At 41.4% G+C, this 26,880-nt stretch overlaps 1 protein-coding gene across 1 annotated transcript in view; it reads right to left on the bottom strand.

Moving 5' to 3' along the window:
* The window catches only part of ptprga (protein tyrosine phosphatase receptor type Ga), a 426,424-nt gene that overhangs the window by 305,698 nt on the left and 93,846 nt on the right, over positions 1 to 26,880 (bottom strand). The window lies entirely within an intron of this gene.

The following is a 26,880-nucleotide window of genomic DNA, read 5'->3' as shown; positions in this document are numbered from 1 at the left end:
TACCCTAGCAGCTAACACCTATTTAAGAGTATAAGTTATATCCCATAAATAACTGAAAACACAATCTTTTTCTAAACCTAACTGAGCATTTCACTGGCTGAAATATGACCACACTGTTGCCTGGGTTCTCGCACCAGCACTTCTCTGTAAGGTTGAGGAAAAGGTCATATCATCGAGGCTAAAATAACGTGTCTACATTGACTTCTGTTTTATTGGAAATGAACAGCGCTCTCCTGAGGGGGAAGAGTTTTCCCAGGCACGTTAAGTCGTCCCATCAATAAGCAATGCCGTCATAATGACTGACACGGAAAGGCTTTTGTGTTGCAGCACACGGCATATTCTCTCAGTGGATAATCTGTTTGAAATTAATGCTGACTGACGTGGAAAAAAAAAAAAGGAAATAGATGTTCATGTGCATGAAATATTGACTGACATATTGGACCTGTTCTCAGGAATGTGAAGAGTCCAGAGGTAGAGAACTGACCGTAATAGAAGTTTAAAGTAATATTCTATCACAACATACGTTCTGTATTTTGTCTCTGAACATAACTGCACTGTTTTCACACTTTAGAAAACCTCGGTGATAGAAGTATAACATCCATAGTTTTATTTAAATTTCTGGTGGTCTTGAAAAAGCTCCATGAAAATATCCCAGACGGTCTTGTTTTTTTCTGAGGGTTGTGAACATTTCCTCTGTTCCTGAAGTCCTTTGGGAAAAAAATGTAAAGCTACTCACCCAAGAAAGACGCTATAAGCTTCTTAAAAGATGCACATAGGCATGCATGCATTATCGACCCAAACACACACACACACGCTTCAAAGCCAGCTGGCAGGAAAAAAAAAAGAAACTCAATGTTTTGGCAGCAACACGGCTGTCATCCGTCAATGCTCAAACAAACCCTTCAATCCCTGTCGATACAATATTTATTCTAGCCATCGCAGCGTGCACTAATTTATTTACATTGCTGATACATTTAAAATGTTTTCCCCCTCCCCACCCCCCTCCCCCGCTGAAGCAGGTTGATAGATGGCTGGACGGGTGAAAGGAGGTGATTTGGTGATTTAAAGTCCAATTCTGGGCAGGAAAATTGGTTCCTGCCAGAGTAATACATCAAAGGGAATTAAAAGGTGATTGTGGTGTTTGTGTGTGTGTGCTCGCGTGAAACCGCGAAACCTAAGTGTGTTTGTGTCGGCGGCAATGAAAAGAGACGGGAAATGGCTTGGTTTGATGGCGCCATGGTAACACACAAACACACACACACACAGAGAGCCGGTGGATTAGGATGTGGAAGAAGGAATTGGTAGAAAAGAAAGGGAAAGAGCTGGAGAGGACGGCTCGAAATTCCAATTGACCTTAGGTTTCCCCAACACACACACACACACACACACACACACACACACACACACACACACACACACACACACACACACACACACACACACACACACACACACACACACACACACACACACACACACACACACACACACACACACACACACACACACACACACACACACACACACACACACACACACACACACACACACACACACACACACACACACACACACACACACACACACACACACACACACACACACACACACACACACACACACACACACACACACACACACACACACACACACACACACACACACACTCATGAGCACACACACCCTCGGTTCTTCCGTTGCACTAAGCGATGAGCGATGGGGCACTTGTCTCGTCATCATAGCTGTCATGTCAGACACAGAGGATAAATGATATCCAGAGGAGCAGGCCAGTTTGGCTCTTATAGAGGAGAGAGAGAGAGAGAGAGAGAGAGAGAGAGAGAGAGAGAGGGGCTCATACTAAGCTCTAGTCATAACTTATAAGCCTGATATACTCCACACACTGTAAAAGAAGAACATTTGACATTGCAGTATCTACTCCATGATACCTTTTCACAAAACCTACTCCTGCTCTGAAAGATTAAACAGGCAGAAAATAAAAGTCTTTCAAGATGGCGCAATGTTCAACGCACAGCACAACATCGAAACTCAGAAGCTCTTTGGATGGATTTGTAGGAGCCGAATCCACCGAAGGGGGAGGTCTAGGTCGGCTGAAAGAGACTACAGAACATAAATCAATGTGTATTTAACTTTAAAGGCATTATATGCGATTTTTTGATCCAGCAAAACAACTCGCGGTGCAGCATGTTGTGTTAGCATGCTAATGCTAGCGATCTTTATTATGCTCGTATCTTCACACTGCATGTAAATTTACCTGAAATGAGCGTGATCTAGAAACACAGTTAAGCAGTGAGTACAGTATGTTATTCTTCTTTTCTCTAGTCCCTCAATTAAACAACTTTTATTCACGAGGGGAGGGGTCAGCCGGCCCGGACTCTGAAAACTCTGAAAACATCACAGACAGTGGGACTCGGGTGTTACACCCATTGTAGACAGTCATGACTCACAGAGTTATTTTCAGAGGATACACTTGATTTATATTATATTTAAGTGTGAAAAATCACATATAAAGAATTTAACCCAAAAGACAACACTTGAAACAAGAAAAGTGTTTAACCCAACCATCCATTTAAGTGTGGACGAATTTCAGCTCGGTTGCACGTTGTCTGCTGTGGAGTGAAGAGAGGGGCTTGAGGGTCGTTCACTAGATTCTGAGGACTAATAAGATAAAAGAAACAAATCTCAAGAGCTCCCAAAGATACATCCTCTGCAGACTCACGACATTCACTGGAGGCCTGTCTGTTATATTTCGAGACAGAGGAAAGTGTAGGTGAAGACGACACTTTTGAATTAAAGTAAAATGATTAGACTCCAATCATTAGGAGTCATCACGTGGACTCCTTGAAGTAAAAAGGGGTACAAATAATCTTCATGTTATTATTGGACAACAGGACACATCAGTACCTGACTGAAACAGACTTTCACTCTCAACACGTCACAAAAAAAAACGGAACCATGTGTGACAACTACAAATCGACCTTGACTTTAAGTTTAACTTGAGAGACTCCGGCTCTTAAAACAGAATTTGAAAAATGTTTTCATCCGTCCCCTGTTGGGCCATTTTAGCTTGTGTTAAAATCAGAAATCCACTCTTATGTTTCTCAGCTCTTCCCAGCAGACTCTCAGAGATTCTTCTAAACCAAAGCAGCGCTGACGTTCTGTGTTTTTGAGAGAAAGTATTCACATTGCATCGTACAAGGATCCTCCAGTGGTCGAGGAGGATTTTTCTCTTCCTAGCCTGTAAGACTGATGTTAGATTTTCAAAGTCCTGCACGCAGCACTTTTCTGTCTTCAGGGGGCACGGCGAGGAATAAGATATCAGCGCTCTCGCTAAAACCTCGGACAGTTTGGTCTGATCAGTTAAAGCATGCAGGGATCAGAAGCTTCACAGAGGCGTGCTCTTTGTGTTTTGTTCTGAGTCTGACAAACTAACACCGACATCTGTAATCAACAGGAAGCAGACTGACACAGGGCTGGGACCTGAAACAAACAGTTCTTTCAAAAAAACAAGGGACTGTTTTTTTTTTTTGCAGTTTAAGCTTTGTTTGAACCAGTTCTATTCATGAAAAGGTTCAAATTCAAAACACATTGCCTTAAAAAGTCATAACGTACAATACATCTTCAACACTGTCTTTGGAGAGGTGGCAGATTTCAAATGGACAAACTGTGTTCTGTGCTAAAAAAAGAAAAAAAAAAAAACACTGGATTTTTTTTGTTTTTACTCCTGCCTGTGCGAGGGCCCTACATCAGGTTCATCCCTGCACGGTGAGGACAGGAACATTTTCCATTTCCGACTATATAGTGCAACCTGTCCTCTGTCATCAAGGCCTCGCAGAGCATGAACAATAGCGACTAAGTGGCTCAGCAATAAGGCCATTCATCCTCTGTGAGGAGAATGTAGTTCCACTCTCACAGGACCTCTTCTGATCTCTGTCATATCTCACAACTAATGGATGCCGCTGCGCATGGCTGCCTGCAAACACATTTAGGTGTATGCGTCATGTGCAATATATATACATACACGCACTCCCATGTTTCAGGGGCATCACTACACTTGTACTTTATAAGCTGGCACAACAGGGCTGACTTACAAACTGCAATCACAACCTAATAATTAAACACTGCTTTTAAATACGAGTGACCTGCCGTTAATGATCTTTCATTCATGGAGAGTCAGGGAGCCTCCCTCCTGCTCTGATAATTACACACCTCAGGTATTTATATAAACACAGTAATCAAACTTTACTGAGGTCAATAGTAGATGTCTTTTCAAATTTGTAGGGCCTTTAAAAAAAAAAAAGGTTCTTTATTTTGGTTTCCAAATTTTGATCAGGTAGAACTGGAGTTTATCAAACAGAGAGAGAGCATGTAGCAATAAAGCAAAAGCACCTACAGTATGTGACATATTTGCATCAAAGTTCAACAGAATTAACATCTCTGTATTAGGTTCCATCAGTCAGGGCATAAAATCTATCTTATGATGGTTCTTGTGATGGTTCTTGTGATGGTTCTTGTGATGGTTCTTATGATGGTTCTTGTGATGGTTCTTGTGATGGTTCTTGTGATGGTTCTTGTGAGGGTTCTTGTGATGGTTCTTGTGATGGTTCTTGTGATGGTTCTTGTGATGGTTCTTATGATGGTTCTTGTGATGGTTCTTGTGATGGTTCTTATGATGGTTCTTGTGATGGTTCTTGTGATGGTTCTTATAATGGTTCTTATCATGGTTCTTATGATGGTTCTTGTGATGGTTCTTATGATAGTTCTTGTGATGGTTCTTATGATGGTTCTTGTGATGGTTCTTATGATGGTTCTTATGATGGTTCTTGTGATGGTTCTTGTGATGGTTCTTGTGATGGTTCTTGTGATGGTTCTTATGATGGTTCTTGTGATGGTTCTTGTGATGGTTCTTGTGATGGTTCTTGTGATGGTTCTTGTGATGGTTCTTGTGAGGGTTCTTGTGATGGTTCTTATGATGGTTCTTATGATGGTTCTTGTGATGGTTCTTGTGATGGTTCTTGTGATGGTTCTTGTGATGGTTCTTGTGTTGCCTGGGTTCTTATGATAGTTCTTGTGATGGTTCTTATGATGGTTCTTGTGATGGTTCTTATGATGGTTCTTATGATGGTTCTTGTGATGGTTCTTGTGATGGTTCTTGTGATGGTTCTTGTGATGGTTCTTGTGATGGTTCTTGTGATGGTTCTTATGATGGTTCTTGTGATGGTTCTTATGATGGTTCTTGTGATGGTTCTTATGATGGTTCTTGTGATGGTTCTTATGATGGTTCTTGTGATGGTTCTTGTGATGGTTCTTATGATGGTTCTTGTGAGGGTTCTTGTGATGGTTCTTATGATGGTTCTTGTGATGGTTCTTATGATGGTTCTTATGATGGTTCTTGTGATGGTTCTTATGATGGTTCTTGTGATTGTCGGGTTCTATATGTCTGTTGGGTATCGTGCACTTTGGGTTCTTTTCTGTTGAATTGTATTTAATTATTTTTAGTATTTTACATTTGTTATGTTCTTGCTGTTGTTTCTGTTCTTCTGTGTTTGGTTTAGTTTGTTCTTGTTTTTGCTGTTTGTCAAAGCACTTTGTAAACCTGTGTTTTTAAAAGGTGCTATATAAATGAAGTTATTATATTATTATTATTATAAAAGAGAGAGAATTACAAATCAATACAGATCACTCAATAAATAAAAAGTTACATCACTTCAATAAAAACATGATTTTTTAAAAGGTTGGGCTTTGAACTCAGATAATCTGTCCAATTGAGGGTGAAAATATACATATTTCACATTTGTAAAAAGGCAATGCCGGGCGCTGTCTATAGACTAGATTTTCTGAACATTATCCAGGATTAATAGACCAGATAGTTTACTTTATATCTGAGTAGCCATAATTAGGATAATATTTTATTGATCACCAGAGGAGAAATTCGGGAAATTAAAGGGACACCATGCAATGCCAAGCATGGTGAGGCCTCTGCATGTTGTGTAAGCTGAAAGAGCCTCCCCTTATATCTGACCTGAGTTAGGAAAAATAAAGATACAATTCAAATGACTTGAACACAGAAAGGTAGGAATCCTCGGTGTGAGGCGACGGTTGTAACCACTGAACCACTGCGCCGCCTGAGATCAGATAATGTGTTTTGGAAATAATTTGAAGGATACTAAAGTGCTCCCTAGGAGAGAGTATTCTGGATCTGATATCAAGGTCAAAAAGAAAAATAGTGCTCATGGAAATACTGCCAGGAGTGAATGGAAAAGCCTTCAAAGCCGTCTGTTCCACACACACACACACACACACACACACACGGTCACATTTCTCACCCTCTGTCAAACCGGCACACACACACACACACGCACCCTGTGTTAACAGGGATATAACGCCCTGCCTCTCACTGCTGCAGCGTTGTCACGGCCTCGTCAGATGATGTATGACAAGTCTTGGAAATCTTAAGCTGAGATGATCTGGGCCAAATGAATTAATAATTCATGTTTGATGGAGTCTTTTTAATATTTCAGGCATAATTAATAAGCAGGGGCACCGCTTCCCCCTCAGCACAGGAAATCACACTCAACGTCAACAGCAGATAAACGAGACAGAGCGTCCTGCCCCGGTCCCGCTATCTCTCTCTCTCACACACACACACACACACTTCTACACACAGACACACACTCGGATGGATGAGACAGGAGGCCCCAGGGCGTAGCCTGGCTTACTATTAGTCAAAGAGCGAGGAATGAGCGTACACAGTCACACACACACAAGTTTGTGAGTGATGTGCGGCAGTAGGGATGTGGAATAAAAAGAGACGGGGAGGAGGAGTGTACATCTAAGTCCCTATTAAGTTCAAATCCGACTCTCAGCTCATAGAAAATTAATTCACAAACGGGAGAGAAAGACGCACTTTCCCAATGAGCAGCAGTGCTGGATCTTCTCGGGGTCGACGTGCACACACACACACACACACACACACACACACACACACACACACACACACACACACACACACACACACACACACACACACACACACACACACACACACACACACACACACACACACACACACACACACACACACACACACACACACACACAGACACAGGGGCACACACTCCCTGGAGTGTATCGCTGTGTGTGGTGGCTGGATATTATCAGTGCATAGCGATGAAGGATGGTCGCTCAGTAGAAGCCGCTTGCTTTAAGTAAACCATAATCATTTTCAGGAACGACGTCCTTTTTGGGCTAATCCATCCACCTCAGGCCTGCAGCAGGGAGGAGGGGAGGAGGGGGAGGGGGGGGGCGGCAGGTGGGACAGCAAGTTGAGCATCCGACCGGCTTGATTGCATCCTCCTCCAACAGCTACAGAAATGTACGCGGGGTCAGAGATGGGGGTGAGCAGAGGTGGGGAAAAAAAAGCAGCAAACAACATAATCAAGTAAAGACGGAGCTGGGCAACAGTTCAATCAGGTCAGAGATCACTTCACTGTCTCTGCAGCCCATCTCCTCCTCCAGCACCAGGATCAAGGTTCCCTCAGGGTTCAGACGACGGAACAGGAAGCCAGCGGCTGATTGCAGACACCATTGATGGAAAATTGTGACCGGTCAACCTGAAAAATCACTTCTCTTAATTAAAACCGTTCTGCAGTTTTGGGTCGAATTCTTTCTGATTTCTATCATTACCGCTAAATAATGCTTCACATTAACAGAACAGAAACATGTCTGATTTGTTACAATAGAAGCATTACAGTATCTTTACTTCTGTGATTTACTCATCTCCAGAACATACAGGTCATTTACGTTCACAGAATACACTTCTTCTTTAAATATGTTATTGATACGTAGTGAAAATATAAATTGTAGGAAAATGTGTAATATCTGGTTTGTATAAGTATTTTCAAAAAGTCTATTTTATTTAATTATCTTAAATAGGGCTGCAAGCGTTTCAAGTTCCTGTTTTTTCCCTGTTTAAGTTACAGTAATGTCGTCACCTTGAGTCTTCCACAAGTTCCTAACTTATATGTTTAACTATGTTGCAAACATACAAAGACATAAAACATCTCCAAAAGGTTGAAAAGAACTTACTTTTTTTTTCGATAGTCATACATTTCACTTTCAGATAACTGCACTTATTTAAGACATCAAAACAGGAAACTTGGGATCAACACTCGTAAGAGGTACATGCCAACTAGATGTAACCCGACTTTAAATAATAATCTATTCTTGGTTCTTTTTGCTTTACTGACATCCAATATCCATGCAAGGCCGGATAGTCTTCCAACAGAATCCTCATCTGTCTCAAATATTATGTAGTCATGTAGTACTAATGTTGTTGCCTTTGGCTTAAATGACACCGCTGAGTCACCTTTCTCACTGTTTGACTCATGTCTTCTTTTTGCTACAATAACATAAACGTAATGCATTCAGCAGTATCGTACAACAGCAGTTAAAGTCTTTCTATGTGATTTTTCACACTTAAATATAATATAAATCAAGTATATCCTCTGAAAATAACTCTGTGAGTCATGACTGTCTACAATGGGTGTAACACCCGAGTCCCACTGTCTGTGATGTTTTCAGAGTTTTCACTTTGTTTACATCGCCAGGACGGCCGGCTGACTCCTCCCCTCGTGTATAAAAGTTGTTTAATTGAGGGACTAGAGAAAAGAAGAATAACATACTGTACTCACTGCTTAACTGTGTTTCTAGATCACGCTCATTTCAGGTAAATTTACATGCAGTGTGAAGATACGAGCATAATAAAGATCGCTAGCATTAGCATGCTAACACAACAATGCAGCGTGAGTTGTTTTGGTTTCATGCTGGTGCTCAAGGGCGACATCTGCTGGATCAAAAAAAAATCGCATATAAAGCCTTTAAGACATCAAAACAGGAAAGTTGGGATCAACACTTGTAAGAGGTACAACTTCAAAGTAACTGGCTTTCTTTGTGAATCTTGATTTCCACAAAATATTAACTGACCAAATATTCTTTAATTCCACTAAATGCCCATGGCAGAAATCATATCACAGCATTCATAAGACACTAAACCTTACTCACTACTTACAAAGTTAATACAACTGCAGCCATGTATTGTTAAGTGTGTTTGCATGACATTAAATTAAAACACTTTGTGTAATAACTGAAACTGTTCTTCCAATTTCTAGAAATCTGGTGGTAAGACCCAAACGGTTCCCTGCAGAGGGACACAAAGACTCCAGAGAAGAGGATTAGCCTTGTTTCATTCATCAGTGATTATTAACGTGCTGGTTTTTATGGTGGACGGACTCCAACACTCTTTCTGCTTCCTTCTCTTGTCCCACATTGCAGCCAGTGTGGAAAAAGGCAGAGTATCGAGAACTGGCAGAAGCTGCCAGTCTCCACATCAATGGCCTCATTTGTTCACACTAATTACACTAATGTGTGAAAATGAATGTGCTAATGATTTATCAATGCTGCGATGCGAGCACGTTTTGCTGAGAGGATCGGATGAGCGGCAAACATTTCCTCCCGCATTAAAAGTTCATGTTCACAGGGACACCTCGTTTGAGTCAGGGCTGACCTTTTACCTGGAGGTCTGACCCACACACACACACACACACACACACACACACACACACACACACACACACACACACACACCTTTATGACATACACTGACTGATGTCTGAGTTTGTTTTAAGTTGGTATAACTTCCTTGCCTTGACTGAACATGTGGACAAAAGCTTCCTGAATGCAGATTGAACGCCTGTGTGGTCCTCAATGAACACAACGTCTCACACACAGAGGAAAGCGTTATGCGAGAGAGAGAGAGAGAGAGAGAGAGAGAGAGAGAGAGAGAGAGAGAGTACTGAACAGGCCAATGAAAAAAAAAGGTTGCATGCAGGACAAGAGAGGAGCAATCAAGAAAGGAGAAATCCAATTCCCTCTGCCCTCTATGTTTGTGTGTGTGTGTCCGTCTGTCCCTGTCCAGCACCAAAGGTCAGCGTCTTCTTGGAAACAGAAGAAATGAGGTTAGAGCTAAACAGGATGACAGGAAGTGTGTGTGTGTGTGTGTGTGTGTGTGTGTGTGTGGAGGAATAATATTAAAGAGAATAGTAAATGAAAGATGAGATTAAAACCTTTAATTAAAAAAATATGAGAAATGACTCCCACGCAGGCGGTGACAGAAACAGTGAAAGTTTAAAGTTGGTGGAGAGCAAAACAGAGCTAAAAGTAAACGCTACTTATTGTTGAGTAGCTCTGTGTCTGCTCAATGTGTACATGAGAAACTGTTTGTTTCCTCTAATATTTTTCTATGCTTGATAATATGTTAATGTCAAGCGGAAACCTCTGGTGTTGAAAAATGAAGGCAATGTGGAAGTGCAAAAAACTGCAGTTCCTCGAGTGTCCACTTGAGGCTGGCTGCAGAGGATAACAAAGCCCCATTAAGTCCTATATTAAAACGCCCATTATCACAAAAGACATAAACATGTTTACAGCCTGTTTCAAAAGAAATAACTTGGTATGAAAGGCTTGTATCTTTATTGCTGCACATTTTACAGAGATGTTTCTCTTCATAACTCGCCTGTTTTGATTTTTATTAAGCGTAAGAGTTGTTTGTTATTTTGCATAATTAGGCGGAGAGCGGCTGAGTTGATTGGTCGGCGGGGTAGCCGTTTGCTGATAGGCTTAAGGTCCACCTCAGCTTCACCCGTTTGTCTGTTTGATCAAAAGTTTGGTCCCCATATCTGTGACGGGCAGCCATTGTTCAGCTTCATTGTTCCTCTTCAGACACCACTAGCTGATGTCACTACGACTACGTCCATGGTCTATACAGTCTGTCATACAGTGGTTAGTGTTTGTTATGCTGCCCCCAAGTGGACAAAGGAATCAATCAAGGATTAGTTATTAAATTGTCTTCATCTTTATTTTTTTAGAGCTCGGACAGTAGATGGAAAGAGTCAGAAATCGGTAAGAGATGATTGGGGAACGACATGCGGGAAAGGAGCAACGGGCAATTTTTAAAAACCCGGGGCCGCCCACTTGGACGACCACAGCATCTGTACATGTGGCACATGAACTAACCACCAGGCTACCGGCACCTCATGTTGTCTTACATTCAACACTGTATTTATTTAGTATTTTCAAATCAGGAGATCATTTATTTTTGTCACATTTTCCTCTTTTTTATGCTTTGTACATTACAGACTTTTCTAACTATCACAGGCAGCTCTTAATAACACACGATGGATTGTTGCACTCCTGTTGTTTCTAAATAAATGAGTGAAACCTAGAAATATACATCCAGGATGTCTGTGTTGCTCTTCTCCTGCTGAACCTCGACCACACGCTGAGATACGAACCGAGCCGTGACCTCTGTGAACTGTAACACCCCGACTGTTGAATAATGGAATCAAACTAAGGCATGGCTGATTTGGCTGAGCAGAATAGAAACTCTGCAACCTGTGTGAAAAAACCACACTTGTTTTAACCTGCAACAATAGCTTGTACCCGCAGGTTTTGTCGAATCAAGCACGACTAAAACTGCTTATCTTTGTGTGTGATTTAAGGAGCTTGTGCTCTTTGGATTTGTTGCTCCCTTCATGCAATAAAAGTTTTTTTTTTTTTTTTTAAATGAAACCAAATCCCTCCTCTCTCTCTCTCTCTCTCTGACGGTTGTGTAGCCAAGCGATCAACGGCAAAAAATCTCATTGCCAGAAGCCCGGCAGCTCAATGTGACCTACATGCTTTATCTACACAAGACGCCTTTTTACTCACCTCTCACCTCTCTCTCTCTCTCTCTCGCTCGCGCTATTCCCCTCTGTCTCCCCCTTGCTCTTACTCTCTGTCTCTCGCTACGGTGAGGGGGTCACGGCATGAAATGAAGAGATTACTCAAACAGGACAAAGTCATATTCAATTACAGCACGGGGATATTGGCCGTACAGTAAATCGAACAATTATGTGGCAGAGCTACAGCGGCAGATGTGCATGGTGGCCCATTTTAGTGGAGTGTGCTGTCAGCAGTGCCGGGTCATTCCATTACAGCTGCAGACTGCAAGGAGGGCTATGCAGCATACTTATTACACTACACACACACACACACAGAGCACACAGTAAAGGACTGAATGACAACGATGGGGGGAAAAACATGTCACATATTTTTCCGCCTATCTCTACTAAGCACGTGTCATTATCATTATATCCCTGCAGTTATTGTGCATCCCTTATAAGGTGACTCAGATGTGTAATCAATATATTTCATTCCCAATAGCTATTGTACGATTTCTCTTTAAGTAGTGGAGGAGAATACATTGATTAAAGAGGATAGAGTGCTTATAGTAAAATATTTTAAAGCTATCATTAAAGGGACTGTTTGTCAATGTGAAACAGTATCTCCATCAGTCAGACTGAGGGAAACAACATCCGAAGAAGCTGCAGATGTTCTTCTTAGCTCTGAGGCCTGGGTACAAAAACGCTGTTTCCTTTGGTACAAATCAATAATAAGTTTACATATTTAGCACATGTAATCATATGTCAAATAATGTTACAGTGACAGCTACTGGATTTATGTTCAAACAACAATCAGAACGTTTTTTATGACATTTAAAAAAAGGTTAGTCAAACTACAACTGAAGTAAACAAGTTAGTTCAACAGAACTCATGATGATCGGACTAACACACCAGGATAAGGTGTTTGGGGGTGGATTTATATCTTGCATGTGTACACTTCAATTGGCTCAAAACTGCCCCAAACTGATCTGCACATGCGCTGGAGTTCCCATGCTGCACGCTTTAACCTGAAAGTCAAACAGCAGGAAACGCTCAAAGAAAGCCTGGAAGAAATACAAGACGAAGGTATCGACATGGCGAGTACAAGATGTGAAAACCAAACATTGTAAAGTGGTCCATGTTTTCCCTTTTTCAACATACCACCAGTTAGCCACTTGCTAACTTGTCTGTTGATTCTATGGTACGCGATGCAGTAGGTTAACCAGAAGAAGGTCTAATAGTAACCTGTTGAAAAGGGGGGGGGGGGCATATCACCACTTAGAGTAGCGGGGTCAGACATACTTTCCTCATTCAATGATTCTCCCCCAGTGGGAAAAGTTGAAATATAAAGCCTAAAGGAGCTATAACCGTAGATCGACTTGACTGTTCATGTAAGGATACTGAATGAGAGCAGGTCTGTGGGCGGGGCCATTCAGCGAAGTCTCATATTAGAGTGATCTGCTCTGTCGAAATGGTACATCACAGCTTCTGATATATGCATGTGTACTGTATATTGGCAAGGTAAGTATTTAGTATATTTGGGTTTAGGAGTTGTATATTTCTATTTCTATATTAGGCGTCTAGAGGCTTGCTCCAACAGTATTTCGTTTTACTTGTACAGTGACAATAAAAAATATCTTATCACTTATCTCGTGCAGGTTTGAAGGTCCCGTACTCTTATAGATTTAGCCTAGCCATGCACGTGGAAATGACGGGCAACACACGTCCCAGAATGATCCCGGAAACTGCAACGGAGCCGTCCCTCGTGGTCACATTATCATTTTCCAATATTGTGCAAATTTTTTTCGGTCCCTCTGAACATTTGTCAAGTGTGTTTACATTACGAGCGCAATTAGGCTAAATGAAGAGACAGCTGTACATGTCTATGCATTGTGTCGTCAGTGAGGATAGAATACATTCATTTATCAGTATTGAAGGCAGCAATCCTTCGGTTCAGCAAAGATCCTATAGGATAAAGAAAAAGCTATTTCTGTCATGGAAATTAAATATAGGCCTCAATCAAAAGTGAAGCACAGCTGAACATCTAACAACCTGTTGAAAGATTGTCACTTGTCGTTGTCATGTTTTCACCCCTTTCATTCTTATTTACACTTTGTCTCATCGGTGTTCACCCCCCATCAGCCTCCCTTCCCCTTGTTCTCACCTTATGTTTCACCGTGGCTCGCTGCCAGTGTATTTATTAGCACTCATGGAGGGCGGGGGAAAGAAGGAAGCAGAGAGAAGGTGGTACCACAAGAGAGAGAAGAAGAAAGAATACAATTACTATGTGACGATGTTTTCAAGAGACAGACACCTACAGGGCAGGTCTCTGTGTATTTCCATGCAAAGCTCCATTTCTCATGCTTTTGTCATATCTGAGTTCATCTTGATTTTTAAATCGTGTATACCTTTCCCTCCTCTTCCCATGCACTTTCTCCAAAAGCCCGAACACATACATGCACTTTTCCCCCCATCTGTCTGTATAGTTGTACCGATCACCATTGAATTATTCAGCCGACCAAGTGAGTCAAAATATTTCACACAGGCTGAAAAGGCAGCCGGCTCTGCTTCTGCAAACAACATCCTGGAGGTGCCTGGAGGCTCAAAGCAGGCCAACACACTGGGAAGCACATAATGGAACATTACTGTCGCAACTGATGTCCCTACACACTTAAGAAAGAGAGAGAAAGAAAAAACATGAGCTGCACTGAAGAGCAGGGAATATTTAAGTGTGTGACAAGAAGAAGAGGAAGAAGAAGAAGAAGAAGAAGTAGGCTGACAGAGTAGCTTGAATTTCAATAAATTCGGGGTATTCATCTCACGGAAAGGCCTTAAAAGCCTTTATTGTTGTAGCTAATGACCTTCCACGAGGCACCACTAAAATTACAGCTTTTTACAATATTTTTCTCCGGCTCCTTTTTATATATTGATTCCCCATTCTCCAATAGCTAAGGCAGCATTTGCCCACTGTGCCTCTGAGTAAAAGAGATTTGCTGAGATTTTATGAGCCGGGACAGTTACCATTGTCCTTGAATGCTTGCAGCTGAATTTTTTTATTTTCTCATTTGTTACTGTGCTTGTGGTATTAAACTTCTCTTGAACTTGTACAAACATCTGGACACTGATAACAGCACCTTTATCATTCCTGTAGTCTTGAGATGATTTGGAGGATGACTCCAAACAATAACGGTCAATAGACATACATGTCTATGCTTAACAAACGTTAATAACTATCCTTTGTGACAACAGTTTTAGCTTCATATATGGTCAAACTTTGGTCCATAAGGATGTTTAAATGAGGTTCAAGCCAAGCTGATGAGGTCAGTGAATGTTGTTGTTGGGACGAGGGCTTAAAGAGACTCTATTCTCAGAGACTTGGACTATGCTTTCTGATAGCTCTGATTTTCCTAACATGTGCTGTATGTAGCACTAACAACTGTTACAGCAACATTATGTAGAGTTTCAGTTTGGTCTTTGCCAGAAACTGCAATGCACTGTGAACAAGAGCCTGCTGTTTGAATGGAGGTTGTTCCAGTGTTGTTGAAATGAAGTGACCAACGTGTCCCGCTGAATGACAGACCTATTCGAGGTGCTCCATGACTGAAGTGCTGGCTTACCTGATATATATACACTTGATGGATATTAGTCCAAAAGAGGCCAAGGCTACTCAAGGACTACTTGAGAGGTGTGGAAATATTATGATTGCTTTAAGGGCACCAAATTGATGCATTTTTCCGGGAGAGTGAGTCGGTCTGATCCCGCATTAGACACGCAGCCGCTGACGCAATCACAGAGAGTACTCTTATGATGCATCACCCCTCACACCTCTCACGGACAGCTCAATTGGTTGCCGCCATTCATTTAATCAACACACACAAACATAGGACTCTTTGCACACACGTATACAGTATGGGTATTAATGTATTGACAGCAGCAGGACTGAGGGGACAAGGTTGATTGAAAGCAGCGTTCTTTGTCCTCTGTGTCCTCGGAATATGTTAAAGTTCATCATCAGATCCGAGCAGTACTGGTGTGAGTGAATTTCCATGTAGTAGACGATGCATTCATAGTGGTAGTTTTATTGTTTAGTGGGCGGACGGCAGAAAACAAAAGGTAATGATATATATGAAATATTTTTAAGTACCTTACCATATAAAACAATAACAATTATTAATTTAGGCAAACAAATAAGTTTGATAGATTTAAACCTGTAATTACACCAACCAAACACTGGGGAAAGTGGGGGCGCCAATGTGCCTTAAATGCTCGTTGCTACCTGACAACAATGAGAAAAAGACAAAGAACAGCCAATCATGTCGCAGGGATATGGGTAGGCGGGCTTACAGACATTTGGAGCAGATAGAAATCACAGCTGAAATTAGCGATACCGAAGGAAACGCTGAGCCTACCTGCTCAAAGCAGGAGAAAGTATCATCGACAAATTTGGGGATATTTTGGATATTTCTACAGTCCAACAAAAAAAAACAGAAGACAAAAGAGAAGACGTGCAGCTAAAACGGGCAACACCACAAACCTTTTCCACCGTTTGAAACAATATCACCCGTTAGAACACAGTAAAGGAAAGGAATCACCAAACGTCCCAAACGAGTGTTAGAAGACCCTCAGCAAGCAGCGGGCCAGTATAGACCGACTACCCAGCAGCAAACTGTCATATCAGCGTTTTCCAGCACCGTGCACTGAGCTTATGATGGTGAAATGTTCCTGTTTAATTAGTGTTTGTCATGTTCTGAAAATAAAGAATAATTAAACCATAATTAACCATCTGGTTTCTTCAACATTCACTCAGAAGCAAAAGACCTGACTTTCAATTTTAAAGAAATAATGATTTAATATTTATGGTGATAATTATCGATATCGACTGATATGAACATTTAAAGTCATATCTATCTGCCCTGCCTTCCAAAAAGAAATGTGGACGCCAAAACTCATTTCATGATTTAGGGAATGAATCTGCTGTAACAACGGCATCCCCAGCCTTCCCTTCATGTTGAAACCTGGCTGCAGGGGTTTGATCTTATTCTCAGTCCAGCAGTCTCCCCAGTCCTTTTATTCAAACGTGAACAGTTTCCAGTTGTAGTTGGAAGCAGCTGTGCTCGTGTTCTTAAGCTGCTCTTAATCGCTTATCATTAAATGTTATACATACTTCAATGTGAGTGCTGACGTCTTCGTGCGTACTGCGAGTAATTTAGGATAGCACTGATTGGCTTTGAGGAGTTTTTGAGTTGAGCTCTTTGTTTGCAAAAGTTTTAATTGGAAATAATATGCAGGAAGCTCTCGTTAAGTTCTACAGAATCAAAGATAAATTCAACAGTTTCCCTGCTGGTGTGTAGAGCAGATTATGGTAAGGCTATGCACTAACAGTCAAATGAAAAAAAGGATTCAATCATTTGTAGTTCTAAATAAAATTAAGAAATCTAGAAGATAATATTATGATGCAACACACATGACAGACTTACAGGTGTTATGTAGTATCAGCTAAACATGTATTAGGAGGTTACTGATGCAATGGTTTCCATAGTGTTATGTTCATGGGATATCTGTCAGATGAGCATATTATAAATCAAATTCTACAACAGTTAGTTCGGACCAAGCAATCTAATTGGATGATAGGTATTCCATGAGCGCTGAAATAGAGTACAACATCACTGGGCCTTGTTTACAGGTAACATAAAACCAAGCATCTATCTAAAGGGCTCACTCACACCAGGCTGGAGCCCGTTTGTCCCAGCTCCCCAGTCCCTCCGCTGGCCTACACTCACATTGCTCCAGGCCCGACAAGGCCTTCGCACAGTTTACGTTATCACCATATACTGTATGTAGTGCATACACACTTTCTTGAGAGCATCAAGATCCAATCATCACTAAAGCTGATGACTCGTGCACATGTAAGAAAACGCTCCACCTTAAAAATTCTGGTTGCTGTCAAAAAGCAGCAGTATGATAGTGATTCACTGAATTTTCTCTGATCTAACATTAGAGACCAACACAGAGAGAATAACTGAAACTTTACTGACTTTGTGGCTTCTTTTGATTCGTTTTGGTCAGATATGGCCGTCTTTCACTACAGAATTTTTCGACAATGCAAGATGGGGATTGTTTTTTCGTCATGTCATTATGCGTTCCCGTGCTTGTGGTGCTAGTCAAATGAACTGGACTCTGGATGTCAAACGTGATTGGGCACAGAGCGTCTTGCCTGGTGTGAGTACGCCCTTAGCATAAACACAAACCATTAGAAAACAGAATGTACAGAAAAGCTGTAACTGCAGTAATACCTTTGCAGATAACAGGACATGTCATGGTCGACTACAAAATGCTGTGTGCAGCCCAATGAACATCAAGGAGGTTTTGAGGAGATTGTGTTTCCCTGTTTCCTGAGTTGTGTATAGATCCCTGCGGAGAGGTTGATCTTTTCTACTGCCCACCTCCAACCGAGGGGTCGGAGGTCACGCTTAGCTACAGAACAGAGCCCCAGAGCTGATGGAGATTTAGTGGCACTTCAGCACAATAAGCTGAGTCATCCAGCAGTAGGACTTAAATGTATTTACACCTTCGACTGGAGTCTCAGGGAAAAGCATAAAGCATTGCAATAAAACAAATGCATTGAATTATTTAACTGGAGGTGTAGCTTTCTCTTGTTTTTTATTACTGTGTAAGGCTGACATGCAGACATTGAGAACCCTCTCTAAGAGAAGAATTTCTCTCTTACTGAAGTTTCAAACAGTCGCAAAAAAAAAAAAATCATAAATGCGGTATGAAAAGGTCGAGATAAAACGCGGAAACTTTAGAAAGATGTGACAACAGAGAGCCTTTGTTCTCACAAATATCAGATAAAAGAGCTATTTACGTCATCAGTGGGTTGTGACCCTCTTGTTTAAAGTGTTCTTGTCTTTTTAATCCACAGTGCTTTGTATAAAAATGTGGCATACAGAAGGAAAACAAAGCTGTTGTTGCTCCGTCACATTCTCACCCTATTAAAGTCATCAGAAGTCGTCTTACTTTTGTCAGTGGTTGTTTGAGGAAGCTGTGGTGAGAATAGCACACTGATTCGTGTCTAAAGAAGGAATAATAAAGGCGCCATCCAATATGTTAGCTTGTTAATGCTCTTCTAGCTCATCATATATCTTTTGTATCGTTGTCTCACGTAGCATTGAATTCTGATTTAGACTAAAAACTGTCCATTAGAGTTAAATGGACTTGAGCTTGTGCAGTTCTTTTCTAGTCTTCTGACTACTCAAAGCGATTTTGCACCACATGTCACACCAACACATTTACACCCATTCTCACCATAGACTGTAAATATTAATGGACAAAGTCTGAGTGACGTCACCCATCTGTTCCTGCAGGGGGTACATCGGCAGCAGCCGCCATGCTGGAAATCCTGTTTAAGTCTAACTTTCAGTAAACCTAACGACAGGCTGGAGCTGAGGCGGGTTTTAAGCCTCTTGACGAAACCATTACATCGCGCCCACCTGTCAATCAAGTCAGCTTTGCGCCTAACTATGGATGACACGTATCGTTTTTCTAAATCAAAACAGAGCCGTTTTTTTTTTTTTTATTCACCTCCCGTCCAGTGTGTGTCCATGATGACAATAAGTAATCAGACCTTTTTAGTTTTTTGTACCAGGCTGTCAACATGTTAATTTATGCTCTAAAAACGGCCTCAAGTGGACACTTGACGAATTGTAGGATTTTGCAGCATTGGCTTCATTTTTCAAGACCAGAGGTTGCCGCTTGATTTACATCCATTCACACGCTGATGGCAGAGGTTTCCATCAGAAGTAACTAACCCCATTCATACACATTCATACACTGCCGACGAAGCAGCAGGAGCAATTCGGGGTTAAGTGTCTTGCCCATGGACACACCGGACATGTTGCCGCAGTAGCTGGGGATCGAACCCCCAACCTTCCGGTTAAGAGACGACCGACTCAACCTCAGCCGCCCCTATAGTGCTTTGCTTCTGCTTCAGTTGCCAGCTTCAAACTCCTTCTCCACAGTCCGTACTAATAAAAACCCTGCTAACTCTTTGATAGATTGATGACTAGCTTAGCTTCAAGCTAGTGTGCTTTTTGCAGGTGCACAACCAGAGGGGTCTACAGGAGGCCTCAATTTGAATTATCTGCCCCATTTCAGGGAGGCTCAAGCATGGTAGATATAGAGACACATGTAGAGACTGTTCGAAGCAAGTGGGCAACCTCTAGTGTTGACAAAATGAAGCTAATGTGGAAGTGCTAACATCTGCAGTTCCTTAAGTGTGCACTTGAGGCTGGATGCAAAAGCCCCAGAAGTCCCATTAACACCAATATGAAAATGCTTACTTGGACAGCAGAATTCAATATGTTTACAGCCTGGTTTAAAAAGAAAACTAATTTGGTCTGAATAGCTCTTTCACCAGTACAAAACAGTCCAAACCAGTATGTTTGGATTGTATGAAGAGAGTTATTCATTATAAGGGGAATGGCTCATCTGACTGTTTTCAAGGAAATTGAGGAACAGGTTGCATGGAGTGTGACTGTGGGGCTCGCTGGATATGTTCAAAGTGTTTTTGTACATCAATGAACCACTACAGCAAAGAGAACAGTGAACAGAGATATTCTGTTAGCAGAAAACATCCTTGTTGGCGGTCTATTTGAAAAAAATGACCTTTAACGTTAACGTAATCCTTTATTGATAAATGGTTTTATTTTAAGCATGGTCATCCTACCCAAAGAAGGACATGTCACTCCATTGTTCATCTCCCTCCACTGGCTCCCAGTTACAGCTCACATCAGATTTTAAACTCTGCTGCTCGCTTACAAAACAGCCACAAAAACGGCTCCTCCTTACCTAAACTCTCTCATCCAGGCTCTGCCAATGATGGGCGTCTTATCCAACCTTCACAACAAGGCCCTAAGTCTCTAGCTAGACTCTTCTCCTCTGTCACCCCCAGAACGAACAACCAAACGCAATTAGATCCGCAGAGTCCCTTTGCACCTTTAAGAAAAAGCTAAAGACCCAGCTCTGTCGTGAATACCTACTAACTTAATGATGATGATGACGATGATATTTAGGATGGTTTGGATGCTGATTAGAGCTCTCAAGAACAGCTGTCGATGTTGTGCTCTGCCTCTGGTCACTTCCTGTCAGCACCTGTGTGTCTGATCAGACTTAAAGCTGTTTGTTTGCACTTCCTGTTGTTTCCTCCTCTCTAGATCCTCGCTTGTGTTGTACTTACTCTCTGATGTACATGACTTTGGATAAAAGCGTCTGCTAAGTGAATTGTAGAATCCATAGTCTATTGACATTGGAATTATAGATCTGTACTAGATCTTTAAGGATAATTAATTTAAGTAGTGTATTTAAATTTGTATCTGAGTACATTTATTTGAATCCAATAATTCTGTCACAAAACAGGCAAGACACACAAATCATTAAGGCATAGAAGTGTCCAAATTCAGTTTTGATTCGGGTTTTCTTCTTCCAGTCTGTGGACTGAATGTTTAATGACATGTAGGCATTTTCAATTTTCACGAGAAAAAAAGAAAAGAAAGGAAAGACCACTTACTGTCGGGCTAATAAAATTGCATCTCCTCACAAGTAAAACGACTGCACAACATATCATCAATTTCCATCTTCATTTGCCCACTTAAAGGCTGCAGCACAAAGGCCTGAGAGCTCTCTGATGGCGGCTGGTGTTGAATGGTAAAACAGCTCGACGAGGAGCGCGCAAATTAGGTTCGCCTCTCCCGTCGATAGCAAGTCTTGACATTGTGCAGGTCTGAAAATTAATTTCCAGCCGAGTGTGTGTGTGTGCGCACGCCTTTGTGTGTATCAATGGTTTAAAATGGGGAGCAGGGGATTGTTAATACCAACATGTGGGTCATATCGTGAAAGGAAAAATGAAAAGTCTTTCAAAACAGGCACTCTGGTATTTCAATTCTCCAGGAGCCAGGGATGAAAAGACAATCAATTTGACCCGAGAGCGTCACAGTCGGCCCATTGCAGGAGACGGCCTCTTAAAACTATACTGCAATGCACTTGTAATTATGTGGAATGGGGAACATATATCATTGTAAAGGTTGTATAGTATATTACATGCTTTATATTGCATATCTCAAGTAAAAAGGCTTGGCCAGTGGAGCTTGAATGGAGGTTAATGTGAGCAGTTAAACTTTGAGACTCAGCCTCATGATGACTTCCATTTAATGTGATTAAAGTTACACTCACATAAAAATCATTTTGATTAATCGGAGTACAATGTCACTTAATTGCACCGTAACGTCAGATCAATAATGACTAAATGACGATTGAGATCCTGCGACAACAAATCTCTATTAGTGCTCTACTTTTAGATGACAAAACAGTAAATGCTACAATGTGAAATAGCAATTTGTACAATTAGTTTGAAAGGCCAAGTCAGCAGTTTCATAGTGACCTGGAAGATCAAGCTTTAATTAATAAACAAAGACTTTAATTAAGTCTCTGTTTACTTGATGATCTTCATTTAGAAACAAACATTATTTTAAAGATATGGGTGCTGACCAAATCATTAACCCCGCTAGTCTGTTCATCTAATTACTCATACTTAGCAAATTCAGGGCTGCAGTGTTGGTCAAATATTATGTGTAAGCTGAAACGCAGATGTCCGTCACCAGCCGGGGTTGTAGCTCTGGTTAATGGCTACTAACATACAGCCACAATGCCCTTCTACCTGGATGTAAACCAGCACAGCAGACAGATAGCATCTCATAGAGCAGAGCTGTTTGGCGGTATTTTGATCCAGAGAATTGAGACTAAGTTTTATGGGCTGTGTCAGGTTGAACTGACATATGGAGCCATGCATAACCAGAACACACATGTGGATGTTAACCTGCAAGGAGGGCTGCAAGTGCTAGCCTGCTAGCATCTGCAAGTCATTTGACATCATTCACCTCAAACGCTGATCCCTTGTTTAGCCGTGTTAAATAATTGTGCCCAATATTGACAGTTTTCTGAGTGTTTTCTTAACTTTGCAAGAGTAGACTTGTCTGATTTTCAATTTGCGATTAATCAACTTTGAAATTTTATTTGATTTTGATCGACTGCTGAACAAAATTGGAATTTGTCCCTGATTCATTTATTCATGCAGCATCCTTTCCTACTAGACTTTTAAAGTGAAAGGTGATCCCAAACGAACATCTTTCATTTAAACATTAGCTCAACATTTGGTTTCAGTTTCAATGTTGTATTGTTTTAGCTAGCCAGGATAGCCAACCAAGGCTAACCAAGCCTAGCATGTCCTTTACACATGCTCTGACAAGTTTCCAAGAGTGGTTACTACCCCTTTAAGGTTTTCACAAAAGTTCCTCAACACAGAGTCTCCTGGATACTGAAAACATACTTCGGTTAAGGTCATTAGTTCCAGTACTTTAAATGTAATATTTCAAAATTCATGTTTTACTGCCCCCAATTCCAGGAAGTAGTTCATCGTTTGTGCCATTGCAATGTTAACATGATGTGACAGAGCGGAAGCGAACTCAGTCCTGCACCCCTGCATGCAACAGGTAAAAAAGCCCGGTGAAGTATTTGACTAATCCATCCTACATGGACCCAGAACCCAGGGGTAAGGATGTTTCTCCCAGAAGTGCTCCATGGGAATGATATTTGACGTCTGTATACTCCAAAGAGGTTCCTGACTTTGCTGCAGCAAAAATAAAGCTCACTTTATTGTTCAAGTCAGAACAACAAAATAAATTATTTTAACGTGTTTTCAAGTCATTTGGTGCCATTTTATAAAAGATTTTCAAAGTTTTACATTCCACAATAGTTCTGTATATATGAATGTCCTTAAAGTCTAAATGTCAGAGGCGGACCTCTTGGTACACAGAGCACGCTGCCTCACAGATTAATTGTGGGCTGAAGTGATAGGAAGAGCAGCGCCGAGGTTGGATGTTTGAATTGTTGCCTTTTTCTGTCTCTTTGTCTCGTTCTCTCATCCTGGAGGTACAGGGCCGTCCCCCCAGATAACTCTTGTCAGCATTGTGTCTCGTGTTTTAATCTGCCATTCTGATCAGGCAGAGAGCAGAGCAGCCTTGGCCCCGCCGAGGCCCTGATTGGAGTTTGTCAGACCTCTGGAGGACACGATTAGAACAAGCTAATTAGAAGAGAGAGAAGTTTAGGGAACTTTGGAGAAGTCATCAGAGGGGAGAGAGAATGTCTATTAAAGAAAGAGTTTGGAGTGATGTAAAGGACTGTTAACAATCAGGGCCTTTGTTTAAGCCCTTTAGGGGCCCTTTGCTAAAATCCTTTTTTTATTGGCCCCTGTTTTGTGAAAATATGATGAGGATTAAAAACTCTCGAAGATGGTCAAGAGGAATGATGGGTTGAATACATAAATCTGGTGAGTTTAAAAAGAGGCTAGACTGCCCATTTAAGATATTTAACCAATCTAAAAAAAATGTGTTTATCATCCTGAACCTATATCAGGCTTTTCCCGCATAATTAGGGGCGTCCTGACCTGTCAATCAACTCAGGCTTCACGCCCGCCTTAGCTTGATTGATAGAAAGCATTTCCAATATATCGTTCCGCCATCGTTCGGCTACATGACACATCTTCAGCAAACCCCGGCGGCCTTTTCTCTGGCCGAGTGTGTTGATGAGCTACTTTTCATTTCAGAAAAATAACACACTTTTCATCTTGTAACTTCTTGTCCCTTTGGCTTTTAAAAATTACACATAAATGAAACATCCACTGGTTTGTCGGGGGCCTGCCGTCTCTCCATTGTTTTCCCCTCTTGCCTGTATCCTGCCAACCATTACATCAGCATCTTATGTAAGAGCTGCGATCAAGCATGTGCGGGGGGGACGACAGGAGAGCATCGGTGGATCTTAGCATCAGCAGCAGCAAGCACTAAGTGAAACTGTCACCGGCTCTGTTTTTTTGCCCACAAGCTCCTGCACTCTCGCAGGCTCGACGGGCTACCAATTAGGGTTAGACGAGCCAGCGGAAATATTGAAATAAATAAACTAAAAGATCATTTGTGGCCCGGGGCTCGCGTCGCTTGCATGGTGAAAGATTAATGCGGCCCCTCTGAAAAACGAAAGCCTCCAAAGGGACAGCGGAAGTGGCTTTTTTTTCTCTTCTGAAGCACTGGTAAAATATAAAAAGAAGGGGCCCTGAGACGCCTCCAGGCCAGAGGAGCACAGAGGAGAGATGAGGAGGAGAGCGGCTTAAAAGAGAAAGAAAAAAGAGACAGAGGAAGAGGAAGGCAAACATATTGCATTGACAGAAGCATATAAATGCTTTCACTCTCAAAGACACACACCCACACACAGCTTTGTCTTACTGTACTCACAAAGCCTTCCACTTACTGAAATCTCTGACATTGGAGCCCAAAACCAGCAGCCTTCCAACATCTATCTCTGTAAATAAAAAGCTGGTATTCAATCGTGATTGAGTGTTTAATTATTGCCAACACAATGAACTCACTAATTTCTGCTAATCACTGCTACTTCTCTCTCCTTTCCATTCACCCACTACGAGTGGATTGAAACTACCAGCTGAGGTTTCACTTTGAAAGCCACGGTGAAAAGAGGAGCGTTACGCACTTTGAGCTGCAGGATGGTGTTTGTTTTACACGACATGTTAAGTTTAAATGACGGCGTCTGAACTAAGACGAGATCTGCAAACCGGATTAAACAACACTTCAAAAATAAGAACCATAAAAAGAGGAACTCTGAGCATCAGAGAGACGGGTATGACGAGATTTAATCCATCAGAACAACAGGTAGAGATGGAGAAAGGTAGATAGCATTAAAAGTAATTAGGCCTTTTGAATATGGACACAACCGTATCAGCATTTGGAGTTAGTATATGTAGGGCCCTATAAACACATACTGTTATACAAATGATGTCTATATAATAAAACCCAATCGGCTGGGCCAACTAGCGGTGACACAGTGGTTAGTGCATGCGCCAATGTACGGAGGCTTTAGTCCTCCAAGAGGGTGTCCCGGATTCAAATCCGACCTTTCACACATGTCATTCCCCACACTCTCTCTCGCCCTTATTTTCAGACTCTATCCACTGTCCTATCTCTCCAATAAAGCCCCAAAATAATTTGTAAAACAAAAAACTAAAAAAGTTCTGGTTAAATTTTCATGACACGGTAAAAACAATGTTTGAGTCTATTGTTGCCTCTATCTAGTCTTTTGGGTTCTTTAATGCAACGTTACATCTTAATGTCTAATGTATTTTGTATTTGAATGCTTGGCTGCTCGTTGTGAAACTCTGTTAATTGTGCTGCTGCTTGTGTTGGCCAGGAAACTCTTGAAAAAGAGATTTTTAATCTCAATGAGTTTCTTTCCTGGTTAAATAAAAATGAATAAATAAAGTAGACTCATGTAATTTAAATTCAAATCCCAGGTGCCCGACCAAACATCGATTGTCTAATAAAATTCTGGATAAGATCGAAGTCTAAGGGTAAAGAACAACACAAAGAAGGATTCTGGGGCAGAGGTCTAAAGTTTGGATGGATTTCACATAAACCAAAAGATGAAAAGGAAGCCAAATGCAGTAACTGTTGCACAAACATTTCTTGCAAGAGGGAGAACACAACAACCTCCATGGCCAAGCACAACAGCAATGTGCATGAGATAAAACCCAAAGGCAGTAGAGTGTAAAAACCCCGTCAGCTCCGGCTACTGAAGACACTCATCCTCCTCCGCCCACTCAAACTTGCAAGTGGTTGTTGCAAATCTCTTCAGTTAAAATCGTAATCTAATGTGGAAATCTGCAGAATATTCAACGAGGTGACATAAGGTATTATTATGAGATGTTCAAGGTCGGGTCAGTAAATTGACTTCCAGGCAAAGGTAAGTAAAATATCATCATGATGTGTTCAAATTAAATGTCAAGAAATGGAAAATGTAGGTCTTGGTGAGAAACTTGAATGGATGAAGTTGTTCAGACAGAATCATCCGGAGCCCTTTAGGGGGGGCTGGGGAAAAAAAACAAGTTTCAGGTGTGCACCAACATCTATTTTGTGCACAAGAGAAACCTTTGCACGCAATATTTTTTCTCATGAGCACCAGTGCGCACGCAGTGTAGCTTCTCTTGAGCATGGGG

Source organism: Labrus mixtus, chromosome 7, assembly GCF_963584025.1.
Source record: "Labrus mixtus chromosome 7, fLabMix1.1, whole genome shotgun sequence".
Classification (NCBI taxonomy): Eukaryota; Metazoa; Chordata; class Actinopteri; order Labriformes; family Labridae; genus Labrus; species Labrus mixtus.
This window is presented reverse-complemented; position numbering and strand designations above follow the sequence as displayed.